At 41.9% G+C, this 13,355-nt stretch overlaps 1 long non-coding RNA gene across 1 annotated transcript; it reads left to right on the top strand.

The window, feature by feature from the left end:
* The first annotated feature begins 3,588 nt into the window (after nt 1-3,588).
* Nucleotides 3,589-12,852, top strand: LOC141146013 (uncharacterized). The gene is made up of 4 exons (XR_012244713.1): nt 3,589-3,671; nt 4,632-4,781; nt 12,186-12,316; nt 12,404-12,852. It is a non-coding gene; the product is annotated as an uncharacterized lncRNA (long non-coding RNA).
* The last annotated feature ends 503 nt before the right edge of the window (nt 12,853-13,355 follow it).

Below are 13,355 nucleotides of genomic sequence, written 5' to 3'. Positions count from 1 at the left end.
TATTCAACCTTCTATGACCCTAGTGCAGTGCATATAGACAGGCACAGGCTATAAAGAAGCTGCAGGACACCAGCAACTTTAAGATATAAAGAACCCCTCCCCTTCAAATTTCCCAAGATACACAGCATTTTTCAACCTAAAGGTTTTCATTTAGTAAAGGTTTACATCTACTTTAAGGGACCGGTTCGTACAAGCCCTCCCCACTAATCTGTCCCTATGAAATCTATCAGCAGCAGCACTTTGTATGCTTTCCCTATCACAGCTAAGTGCATTGTCAATATGGCTGCCGGGAACCAGCTGTTTTATGTTGATATGGAATGCTCCCTAATTGGTCCTTTAAACCAACCTATCAAAGTTCTAAGACCAGGAAGTGCATTATTGGTACCTTGTTGGGAAGCAGGGGAGGATCCAGGGGGGGCAACAGGGCAATTGCCCCCCCCCCCGAAATAGTCGCACTGACAATCTCACATGTCATTGTGTCTCTGCCCGCAGCCCGAGTCTCTCTCTCACATCAGTCGATCAGCGGCGCCGAGAGAGAGACTCGTCTAATGTAGTTACGGCCGCACTGACTCTGACCAGGATACTAGGAGGAGGGGTGGGTGGAGCCTCTTCCCTGCACTCGTTGCTAACGCCGGGGCTGCCCGGCATCTAGCAACGAGTGACGTCAGAGAGTCACGTCAGGAGTGGCGTATCTGGAGTATGGCAGCCATGGGCGCCATGGGGGGGCGGCAAAAAGCCACCCCCGCACGAAAAAACCTTCACCCGTCCTCCCGCGGCCGCCTCCCGCAACCATGTAACTTCCGGTGCCGCGGCCGGCCTGCAGGAGCACGGCGCCGGCACAGCAATTGCTTCTTGGCCTGGGGAGGCGAGTGACAGGCGCCTCCATTATGGATTACGGCCAATGACTGGCCAGAACGAATCCACGTAGGGTAGGGTAACAGCGTCCCTCTTGCGCGGCATAATCTTCTCCACTGAGGAGCGGGGAATGTGGCATGAGGTGAGGAGGAGAGGTAGATGAGAAATGGGTACAGCGCTGCTCCGATGATGTTGAAAAATTATAACACAATAAGCAGCTAACACACCTCTAAGACAAAGAAGTAGAAAATCAACAAATATAAAAATAGTGTAGCGCTAAGTGTCAAAGTAGGAAATTTTAAAGGGGAGCCATCTTACAATGGCCAGAAATTAAACCAAAACAGAAAATACTTCAAAAAATTCAGTAGAAAGTGACTCAATGAAAAAATTAATAAATATTGCAAAGTGACATGTAATACATAATAGCAAATACACCAGTGAGAGGTGAAAATGAAACCAAAGTATATATAAATAATTAATCAACTGTGAATAGAGTCCATATATATTCTAAAAAATATATTCCTGATAAAAGTCCAAAACCACCACCAACAGTCTCTGAGGATTAGCTGATGAAGACAACACCGGAGTATCACTGGTGGGTAAGGACGGTAAAAACCCCAAATCGATTGTGACGTCTAAGTGTGTATCAAAACCATCACCATAGCATCTGAAGAGGCTTACCGGAAGCAGGGGACTTGAACAGACATACGTCTTTACAAGTCAAAAGAGCTTGTTTAGCCACCGAGGCTGGCAGGATAGGACATCAGGTATCTACAGCTTCAAATGGGGAAGGAGGGGGGATCTACCAACAGCTTCACCCAATACTTTTGACAAGACCGTGTATATGTAAAGCGTTGCGTATATTGACAGCACTATATAAGTATCTGGATCTCAGTCTCTGTGACAGCTGGTTGCTCAGCCTAAGGCTTCCTGCACACTAATGACTCATTAGTGTGCAGGAAGCCTTAGGCTGAGCAACCAGCTGTCACAGAGACTGAGATCCAGATACTTATATAGTGCTGTCAATATACGCAACGCTTTACATATACACGGTCTTGTCAAAAGTATTGGGTGAAGCTGTTGGTAGATCCCCCCTCCTTCCCCATTTGAAGCTGTAGATACCTGATGTCCTATCCTGCCAGCCTCGGTGGCTAAACAAGCTCTTTTGACTTGTAAAGACGTATGTCTGTTCAAGTCCCCTGCTTCCGGTAAGCCTCTTCAGATGCTATGGTGATGGTTTTGATACACACTTAGACGTCACAATCGATTTGGGGTTTTTACCGTCCTTACCCACCAGTGATACTCCGGTGTTGTCTTCATCAGCTAATCCTCAGAGACTGTTGGTGGTGGTTTTGGACTTTTATCAGGAATATATTTTTTAGAATATATATGGACTCTATTCACAGTTGATTAATTATTTATATATACTTTGGTTTCATTTTCACCTCTCACTGGTGTATTTGCTATTATGTATTACATGTCACTTTGCAATATTTATTAATTTTTTCATTGAGTCACTTTCTACTGAATTTTTTGAAGTATTTTCTGTTTTGGTTTAATTTCTGGCCATTGTAAGATGGCTCCCCTTTAAAATTTCCTAATTTGACACTTAGCGCTACACTATTTTTATATTTGATGAGGTGAGGAGGAGAAGGAATGGTTGAGGGCACGACGGAAAACCCCCAGCAGCAGCACCAAGGATAGCAGAGTTAGTGTTGGTTCCAGTGACTGGGCAGGCAGCAGGGAGATTACATTATCTCTCTGCTGCCTGACTCTGGGAGTCTGGGACACAGCAAGAGACAACCAAAACACCACCTTAGCAGGAAAGTGGCAATCCGCAAGGTGTGGCAGGTGACGTGGCAAGTGGCAATCCGCAAGGTGTGGCAGGTGACGTGGCAAGTGGCAATCTGCATCTGGTGGCAGGCAAGTGACAATCCACAAGGTGTGGCAGGCGATGTGGCAAGTGGCAATCCGCAAGGTGCGGCAGGTGACGTGGCAAGTGGCAATCCACAAGGTGTGGCAGGTGATGTGGCAAGTGGCAATCTGCATCTGGTGGCAGGCAAGTGACAATCCACAACATGTGGCAGGTAATGTGGCAAGTGACACACTCAGGGCTCCCACTGATTCTGCATTATGGTGAGTTGAACTATTTCATTTTATATTACAATGTAATTATAGAAATAATGCGCTTCAATCATCCTGACACTGGTGCCGGGATGATTGAAGCGCAAATACCAGCCGTTTCCCCGATAAATTGCCCACAAAGAAAACAGATTTTCTGGCAGTGCCCCTCCCGAGACTAGACTCTGGATCCGCCCCTGTTGGGAAGGTAGTGAAATTATGCATTAGTTAGGCTTGTCCAAGAACCACAAAGAAGTTGGGTTCACCTCAAACCCTTGGTCGACCTGAACCCAAAGCTCATTCCTAATGTTAAGGTATATTAATACTATATCCTTCCACTTATTTATTTTGCAAATATCTGTGTCCCCAGTTACTAATATTTAATACAATCCTACAACATTCACTTGGCTGAAATAACATTTAAATAACAACTATCAAATTAGTCAGAAAATGCTTCAGTATCCCCTGCACATAATAATGTTGTTTATTGCACATTTTAGACTGTGCCTTATAAGTACAAACTTCAATTACGTAGATCAGGACATGAAGAGCAGTCAGAGGCTTGTCTTTCAAATCTAGGCAGTATGCCCAAACACAAACCTGTAAAGTTAAATAAACCAGATAAATTAAACAAAGGTGCAGGAACTGGAACAAAGTGTAATGTGTCTGCATGATTTGAGGCTGCATATCTGTTGGTAAGCAAGAATATAGAAGTGCACTGATTTTCAGTTAGGAATTAAATCATGACCAAAAGTAATTTCATTATTGTAATCACTGCCAGGAAATTTGCAGAAAATGTTTTAAAATTATTTAGCTTTGATCCTATTTCTTAATAAATTATATCTTTTGGGAAATGAAGTAACTAGGGTGATTATGAAAATTGTAACTTCCTTTCATTCCAAGATAACATTTTATCCATTTAAGAAAATTAATTTCTTTAGTTCAACAGTAACAGATTCTAGTAAAGTGTAACTGAAAGTGTTACATGTAATCATTTTATGCCTACGTATTGCAACTTAGCTGGGTTGGTTTTCTAACATTTCAGATGCAGAATGTTACAAACAAGGCACTGGGGTATGTCTGGTCCAAATGTTTATATCCAGACAAATTAGACTCCTACTCTACTCCAGATGTCACGTTGACTTTACAAAGCAATTGACATTATTGCTAGGAAACCATTTACCTGTTTCTGACATGAGCAGCTCCACTGCTGTTCCCTCAAGGTGAGGGATGTTTTGTAGTATTTAGGCCAATGAATGAGCAACACTGCAGATGTAGGTATGAGCTGTATTTAGTATTAAGTAAATGTTCTCTATAGCTATCCCCATCAATAGCCAGCCATGGGCCCTACAGCGTGCTGTCTGTGGACCCTGCAGCTTTATTTTACTTGTATTGAGAACAGGAGACCTAGATGTCAATCCTAACATTTCTGCACAAGTCTAGGTTAGTCTGAAGATGACCACTCATGTTACAATCTGAGTTTACTATATCTTTTAGCTATATCAACAACAAATTAGTTTGAAGGACCTGTCTGATTCTATATTATTTAAAAATGTTGGCTAACGTTCTACTCTAAACCTTAACAATACCTTAGTAACTTTGTCCCTGGAAAACAGTTACTGTGTCTACCACATATGCTTATTTTAAAATTACAGGTCAACTTAAAGACGATCAAATTCTGATTCATGGCACCAGACTATATAGAGGCACCTTGGATACAAGATCTTCAGGGATGTTAAACGGAAGCATTGTTTTCTGCACTTACTGTATCACAAAAACCATGGCAAAATTATTGTACCACTGAGGTAACTTTAAAAAAATATTGTGCTGTTTTCTTCTGCCTTGTGATGTTATTCTTATGACAATTTTATTTATTACTATGAAAGCATTCTGTGCCAGCATTAGTGAGATGAAAGCATGTTCTAGATATTACAGAGATTATATCAGAGGATTAAACCTTGATTGTAATCCTTGGCCTCTGTTTTGAATGGCTAGGATTTCTTTTCCCCTGGTTATCGTTTTGCATTTGTCAATGCAAACAAATGTAACTTACAACCTTATATTTTACAGGGTATTTTAGTGCCTTTGTTGTGTATTGCTGATGTATAAATTACAGTGCATACATTGAAATCTCTGTTTACAAGTAAGCACACCTAATCTTGTTCCAAATTTGGCACCAACCCATGGACATAAGACAAATCCATTCAAAGCAAATAAATCACATGTTCTGTCCCCTTCATAACTGTAATTATATGCATTCCCTACATCTATGATTATGGAAGAATGCTCTTTTACTAGAATCACCCTGCACATTTATCTTCGTAATAACCAAGTGCATAGGCAATGGCACAGCTGTAAATTGGAGATTCCTCTATGCTAGCCTATATCATTTGGCAACAGAATGCATGCCTTGACAAATCCCACTTCAGTAAATATAAAGCCAATAGACCATTAGAAAGAGTCAGTACATCTCTTAACATAAAATGAATATACATGTTTTCACTTTCTATATAACCTACATGTGTACTGCTTTATGAAAACCCAGATATTCTGCTCAAAATACTTTTCTCCAGAAATATCCTTGTACTCTATGGATGCCAGGAACAGTAATGCCCTGTACACACAGTCGGATTTTCCGACAGAAAATGTGTGATAGGACCTTGTTGTCGGAAATTCCAACTGTGTGTAGGCTCCATCACACATTTTCCATCGGAATTTCCGACGCACAAAGTTTGAGAGCAGGATATAAAATTTTCCGACAAACAAAATTTTGTATACAAATCCGACACACAAAGTGCCACGCATGCTCAGAATAAATTAGGAGACGAAAGCTATTGGCTACTTCCCCGTTTATAGTCTCGACATACGTGATTACATCACCGCATTCAGAACAATTTTCCAACAACTTTGTGTGACCGTGTGTATGCAAGACAAGTTTGAGCCAACATCCGTCAGAAAAAATCCATGGATTTTGTTGTCGGAATGTCCGATCAATGTCCGACCGTGTGTACGGGGCATAACAATAAAAGGCAGCTATTGCTGCAATACATTCCTTCAATATGGAGATGTCTCCTGCGGTAATTGCTTTCAGGCACAAGACTTTGCCAGTCTTTTGGGATGAATAATGGTAAGCATCATTCAAAAACTTCCTGTGAGCTAACAGTAAACCTTGACTGAATGGCACTGACACGTTATTATGTGGGTGCTGCTCAGTCAGGCTTGAGGAAGAAATATTTTTACCCCAAAGAGAAGGTTCCAGCATTTCACTAATGCGAAAGTGTTCCACATTTTTTAATATTTACAGAAAAATAAACTCACCAAGTTAACCAATTACCATGAGAAAGCTTAAATTACAAATATTCGATAAATGTTATTAAATCATATTAACAAGAAAAAAAATGGATGGCAGGACATTAAAGGTGTGACCCCCTCAATGAAATAAATACACACAAATTAAAATCAATCTTTTTATTTTTGAGGCATAAAGACGCATATAATAAAATATAGTAAACAATGACACAGTATATAAAACAAAAATAGTGATATAAATCACGCCCATAAAAATGCTAAACTCTAGGCCAAAATAATACATTAGAAGAGACAAAGAACAGCGCCCTCTGAGTGAAGCAGGTACACAGTTTTAATAGTAAAACATTAGATATGGATACACTCACAAACGAATAGTATATTCAGGCACGGTTTGTAGTTTATCCGCTCTGACTCCGGGTGATCACTTGCGTCACTGGCTTTGTTGGGGGTCCGCGATCTGGCCGTCCTCTGGCCGCACTGTTGGTTCACATCGCTTCCGGATGGTTGGAACGATGATCGGTGGTGCACACAGACGGTGTCATTTCCTGGTATCAGGTCAGCGGGCGGTGCTTTGCTTTCGGAGCATGCGTGCTCCTTCTTCAGGCTTTACAGATGGCCATCTTTGAGTGGGGTTGTTATATACACACACGCGCTATGCTAATAGGCTTACGCAACGGGTAACCATGATGACATAAAGACAATAACAATGCTACGATGTCTTGGCTAAAACACTGGATTAGCTAATAAAAGGCTACTTTTGGACTAGGATACTTACACCTGACGACCAGCAGAATCATGACTTATCTGGCAATGGTATATCTATGGAAAAATTGTGGTGATACTTTTAAAATTAATTGGTTAATAGAAGATTTATGTAAACTAATGAAATCAATAAATAAATAATTGATCACTAGTTTTAATTAGTATTAATCAGCACCAACTATATGGCCTAAATATTTGGGTTATATTTTAATGTGTATATATATGAATATGGAGGAATAAGTGTACTTGTATATAACTTGTTATATAGAGAAATATATATAAATACAATATAATATATGCCAAAAATGTATTTAAAAAATAGGGATTTACCAATTAATTCACAATAAATAGGATCCAAATTAGTGATAGAACTGAGATATCATTTGATAAGTCTAACATCCAACCATAATAATATAAATAATATAAAAATGATACCTCTATTTTTGCATTAAAAAACAACTAATTGATTAAATAAAGATTAAAAATCAATTAATTTAGTAATGGATACATTTTATTAAAAAAATGTATATACATGTAGCACCCTCTACCAGGCCTATGCTGCAAGCTAGGCCTGTCTGTTTTGATCTGGGGGCTGGGAGTTGTCAGAGTAGCAGTGGGTGTGGCCACCTGTGCTCTAGTTCTGACGCGCCTCCCCTGCTTCCAGGGAGAATGTTCATGAAGAGGGGCAGGGCCTAGAATTGGAGTGGCAGGGTAACATGCCACTGGGGGAGAAGTCGGCTGAGTGAAGTGAGGAATGGAATACTAGGCATCAGCAGGAGGGCACCCCCATCTGGGGGGTGCACCGATCGCAGGAGGAGGCCCAGGGAGCATCTGTGAGGGAACTTTGCCTCTACACGGTCATTGGCATTGTCTTTGTCACCACACGGTCGGTGCAGAAGGGGCAGGTGAAGCTGTCAGAACGTATGGTCCGGTCAAGTTCCTCATCAAGGACTCAGGGCGGAGAAAGGTCGGTGAGTGTTACCACAGTGGAGGGCTGGATGTGCCAGGAAGTCTGTGAGGGAACTTTGCTTCTACACGATCATTAGCAAAGTCTTCATCATTTACACGGTGAATGATGGGGAGTCTTGGATCAGAGGAAGAGACTGTGGGGATCTGTGTCAAATCGATGTGGCCTTAGGGCACAGGATTTGCAAGTTGGGCTGGCTGGGAACAGTAGTCCACCATCCAAGACAATGCTTTTAAACTACTGGGCCTCCGGGGAGAGGTACTGCAAGCCTCAGGCCTAGTGGCAGCGAGCAACCAGAGCCTGCTAAGGAACTTATTCAGAGTGGGTCCTTCTTGCCTTAATAGAAGAAGATGTGACATTGCTTCAGTTCAGAATAAGTTTGTGCAGGAGGGGAACATAAGAAGCTCTGTGCAGGAAGTAAGAAGTTTCTGGGAACATCATTTCTACATGGTCAGAAGTGGTGTCCTCATTCTCTACACGGTATTGAATGAGGAATCCTTGGAAGCAAATAGTCTGCAGGAGTAGAGCAAAGGAAGAGCAACAGTCTGCATGGAGATACAGGAGGAAAAATATAATATTTACAGATGCACATCAAACCTTCTGGCTCTCAATATGTGCTAATGTGTATATTCTTTAAAATATGATGGCAATTGATAGATCCTATGAGCATCCCATATACCCTTTTCCCATCCAAGTTGTACCCCCCAATAAAACAACAAAAACAAAACCAGCAAAAGACTGTTCATTGTCTCTGCAAGTGATGCATGAAGTCTGGCAGCGGGGTGAATTGGTGGATTGTTTGTTACTAGCGGCAACCACATCGCTACATATATAGATATATATAGATATATATCTATATAAATATCTATATATTTTAGAGTGAAACCTATTGTAAAGGCTAATGCCCCGTACACACGGTCGGATTTTCCGACGGAAAATGTGCGATCAGAGCGTGTTGTCGGACATTCCGACTGTGTGTGGGCTCCATCGGACATTTTCCATCAGATTTTCCAACACACAAAGTTTGAGAGCAGGCTATAAAATTTTCCGACAACAAAATCCGATCGCGTCAATTCCGACTGTGTGTGGCCAGTTCCGACGCACAAAGTGCCACGCATGCTCAGAAGAAATTCCGAAACAGAACAGCTCGGTCTGGTAAAATTAGCGTTCGCAATGGATACAGCACTTTCGTCACGCTGCAATGTAAAAAATGGTTTAATACAGCGCACTCTCTTCTTCTTTATAATGTGAGAAGAATGAAGTAGTTTTGCTGCTCATATTCACACAGACTTCTCACAAACTTCTTTCTTTATTATTTTTGTGATTCCCTCAATATATTTTGATTTGTCACATCTGACAAAATTTCTTTTTTGTTGTTTTATTTTATTTTATTTTTTTTTTAAAGGCTGTTTTTTTTTTTGGGTTTGTATTTCTTTGTTTTATTTTATTTTTAGTTTTACTCCATAATATTTTTGTGTATGTTTTGTGTGTCAAGTTACCACAACACCATTATTATCTTGTATTATTTAATCTCAAGAAGGTTGCTTGGTGTTGGTGTCCCTTGTAAATTTTACATTGTATTTTTGAAATGTACCTGCCTCCTCACAAACAAACTGTCCTTTTTTAAGGAAAACACACATAGGCGAGTATAATTTAAACAAAAAATCCTTTATTAAGGGCTCAGAACCAAAGAAAGAGGGAGGCAAAGCTGGATAAACATCAGAAATTGGCGAAGCCTTTAACCCCCAAGGCAGACATCAAATTTTTTCATGCAAAATTGGTGGCCTGAGGAGTCCATATCTAAGGGAGTGCAGTCTGGTCCAGAAGTCCCAGAGATCATGAAAGCAGCAGATGACATCTGTGTCCCCAGGCTGTGGTACTACAAGAGGCTGCATCTTTTGCCAGACCAGACTGGACCCAGGGTCATCACTCTCTGGTCTTCTTTCCACGCTTCCTTCCCGGGTGTGGCTCTGGTGTTGGAGATGTGGCAGGAGGAGGAGTAAGACCTGGAGGAGGAGGAGGAGGAGTAGTAGGACTTGTAGGAGGAGGAGGAGGAGGAGGAGTAGTAGGACCTGGAGGAGGAGGAGGACTATGTGTGAGGTTACAAATGTGGGTAGCACATGTTATTTGGCCCCTCAACCCCTTATTGAGAGCTTCCAAAATTAAGGACTCACTGCAGCATTTTGCAGGCAGTTAGGCCAGCAAAGTCCTCCTCCACACTGTGGGGGCTTCTCAGGGCCTCTGTAGCCTTCCAAAAGAGGCCTATGGCAGCCTCCTCCAGGTTACTCATCTTCCTGCCACTTTTTCTTTGAAGGTGGAGGGGAGGGACCTGGGTATTGGGCAGCCTGCTTGGCCCGGCCACCTCCTGGCTGAGACTTCCCTGTGTATGAAAAAGGGACATGGTTTTAGTTTTTGCATCATCAATCACAATCATAAATTAGTACTCCAAACTAACATCTATTTAACATCATTGATTGGACAACCAGAAATATTTAGAAGAATGCTATACCTGGCTCAAGCTGGGCTCCTCCACATGTTGCTGCCTGGAAGGCCCAGGTTGGGTGTCAGAAACCTCAGCTGGGGGGAAGGAAGCGTGGAAGGAAGACTGGAGAGTGCTGGCCTGGGTTCAGTCTGACCTGCCAGAAAATGCAGCCTGTCATAGTACCACAGCCTGGGGACATAAATGTCATCTGCAGCTCCGGATCTCTGGGAATCCTGGACCTTCTTTTGCTTTGCTCCCTTAGATAAGTGCTCCTCAGGCCACCAATTAGGATCTTCAAATAGGTGATGTCTGCCGTGGGGATCACCGTCTTCACAAATTCCAGCAATTGATCCAGCGCTGCCTTCCTCTTTGTTTGGTTCTTATATTCAGGGTGGTTTATCTGCCACAGACAGGGCAGCTTCCTGAACATATCTATGAAGATTGCCATAAAGTCCTTATCTTTCAAGATATCCATTTTCACTGCAAGACACAACACAAGACAAACCCTAATGTCAGCCTAAAGTCTTCTAAACTTGTGCAAATACAGGCCTCAATCTAGAAGCAGTATAGGCCCAATGTTAAATCTTACCTTCCTTATCACGATCGGCACCTCCGTTACTCCTTCCTCCACTCACAGAGCGTACGTACTATGCACGTGTGTTACGCTTTATAGACACTGTGCATGCGTGAAACTCCGCCCGCCCCTGATGTTCTTTCTAGTCTATTCCCCGATCCCCTTCTCGTTCGGCGCAGTGGGGAAGAGCACATGGCGGAGTCAGAGCAGGTGTCTGATATTTACACCAACGAGGAGGAGGAGGAGGAAAGCCCAGAGCCTGAAACGTCCCGATCCAGAAGGAGACGATTTAAGGCATCAAATATGTCATTTGGGGAGATGTTGGAGATGGTCGACATACTGAAGAGGGCCGACTATGATGGAAAGTATGGACCTTACCCCAACCCCAATGTCCGAAAGGCCAAGATCATAGCGAAAGTGATCAGGAGTCTGCACCGGAATTTCGGGGTACGTCGATCGAAAGATCAGCTCAGGAAGCGGTGGTCGAACCTAAAATTAAGAGAGCAGTACAGAAAGATCCAGAGAGTGCTGCAAAAAAGTAAGTTGTTGTGCTGTGTTCCTAGTCTTTTTGTGTTTATTACGTTCGTGCTGCTCCATGTGCTTTTCTTAACTGTTATTCAGTTTAAAATGTCAACTTTCATGTTCATGGGCACATTATTCGTTCGTATCAAACATTTTTCTTTCGGCCTATAAAACACCATTGTTTTGGCCATATGCATTTACCCACATTTTTCAGGGCCTACTTGTCTGAAAATAATTTGGTTGTGTAGATGTGTTTGTTACTAGAATGAAATGCAAACTAGATTCTGTGTAAGGAGAGGACACTCAGCAGCTGTTTACACATCTGTACGCTGGAGCACTAGTCTGGGACACAAGAACACCCTTTTTATTAGGGGGCCCACACAGGTGCTCCAGCGTATACTATAGGGGTGTCTCCATCTGTGCAGCTTGTACAAAATAGGTAAAGTATTGAAGCTTGACAAAGGACACTAAAAATTCTACATCTTGGAACTCTGCCAAAACAGAAAATTGTACCCCACTTCCAAGCAATGTTTCATATTTTAGTTCTTCCCTCAAATATCTGTGTGCTAAGTATACCATTTTTTTTTACATAGGGGAGAAAAGACTCGGAGGACACCCCTCATCCGAGGAGACCAGAGACCCCCACCTCTGGAAGAAGGGGGAATGCACCCAAAACAAACAGAGCAGGAGGAGGAAGACGTGGTGGAAATTGGCACCACAACAGGTGAGTGTGTGCGACCACAGGCTTAGGTAAGAGATGGATGCCGGCATATTTATAATAGATGGTTTTTTTTGGTTTCTATCTTTTTAGGTGATCGTGATGTTGTGGACCCAGATCCTTTCACCTCGGAAAGTGCACAGATGCTGATTGGGGAGATCATGGGGTGCAATAGGGACTTGGAAAACATCAAGAAAAACATCAATGATGTTCTTCAAAAAAATAAGAACATCATTGATGTTTTGGGAAGAATTTAAAACCCCTCCAAATCCCTTTGTTTTATGGTGTGCTACAATTTTTTATCATTTTTTGTCAAATTGGAGAAAAGCCAAATTTTGAAGATGCACACAGCTTGTCAACATGTGCTATCTGCCATCACAGGAGATCAATGGATGCGTTTTGGGGGTGCAACCCCTTCCTCAATAATAAAGTAGCTGAGAGAATGGCAGCTAGCACATGTTGACATTCAGCTATTTGTGTGCATCTTCAAAATTTGGCTTTTCCTGGGGTGACTTCACCCCATCTGAACGCAATATCAAACACAGTTTGTAAATACTCATGTCTGATATTGCCTTCAAGTTCTACCAAATGTGAACTCTGTAAGTTCAAGATTTGTGTCTTTCTAGTTGGTTTTAAACATGCCTGTTTTATCTTAAATGGACATTTCAACTTTTTCTAATGTGACCCCAAAAATTGTTATACAACAAACATGTTGGTTTGTTTTAAAAACCTTCTCTAAATGCACATGTGATTATGCAGGTATTAAAAAGATTGATAATCAAGAATGTGTGGATTATTGTCTCAACGCTGCAACACTTTTGGGGTGCTCTAATTGCTGCTTTCTGTGACAATGGGTGTTATTTCCTAAGGGCAAATCCACTTTGCACTACAAGTGCAGTTTCAACTGCACTTGTAGTGCAAAGTGTCTTTGCCTTTAGTAAATAACACCCAACAGTGCTTTGTAAGGTTACACAATCACGCCATTTTCAGGACTCACCATATTTCTGTCAGGGTCAGCTAAAACAAACACAAGCAGTAAATGTCA

This window comes from Aquarana catesbeiana, linkage group LG05 (genome assembly GCF_042186555.1).
Source record: "Aquarana catesbeiana isolate 2022-GZ linkage group LG05, ASM4218655v1, whole genome shotgun sequence".
In the NCBI taxonomy this organism is placed as follows: domain Eukaryota; kingdom Metazoa; phylum Chordata; class Amphibia; order Anura; family Ranidae; genus Aquarana; species Aquarana catesbeiana.
Note: the sequence above shows the minus strand (reverse complement) of the source record. Positions and strands in the feature narration are given on the sequence as shown.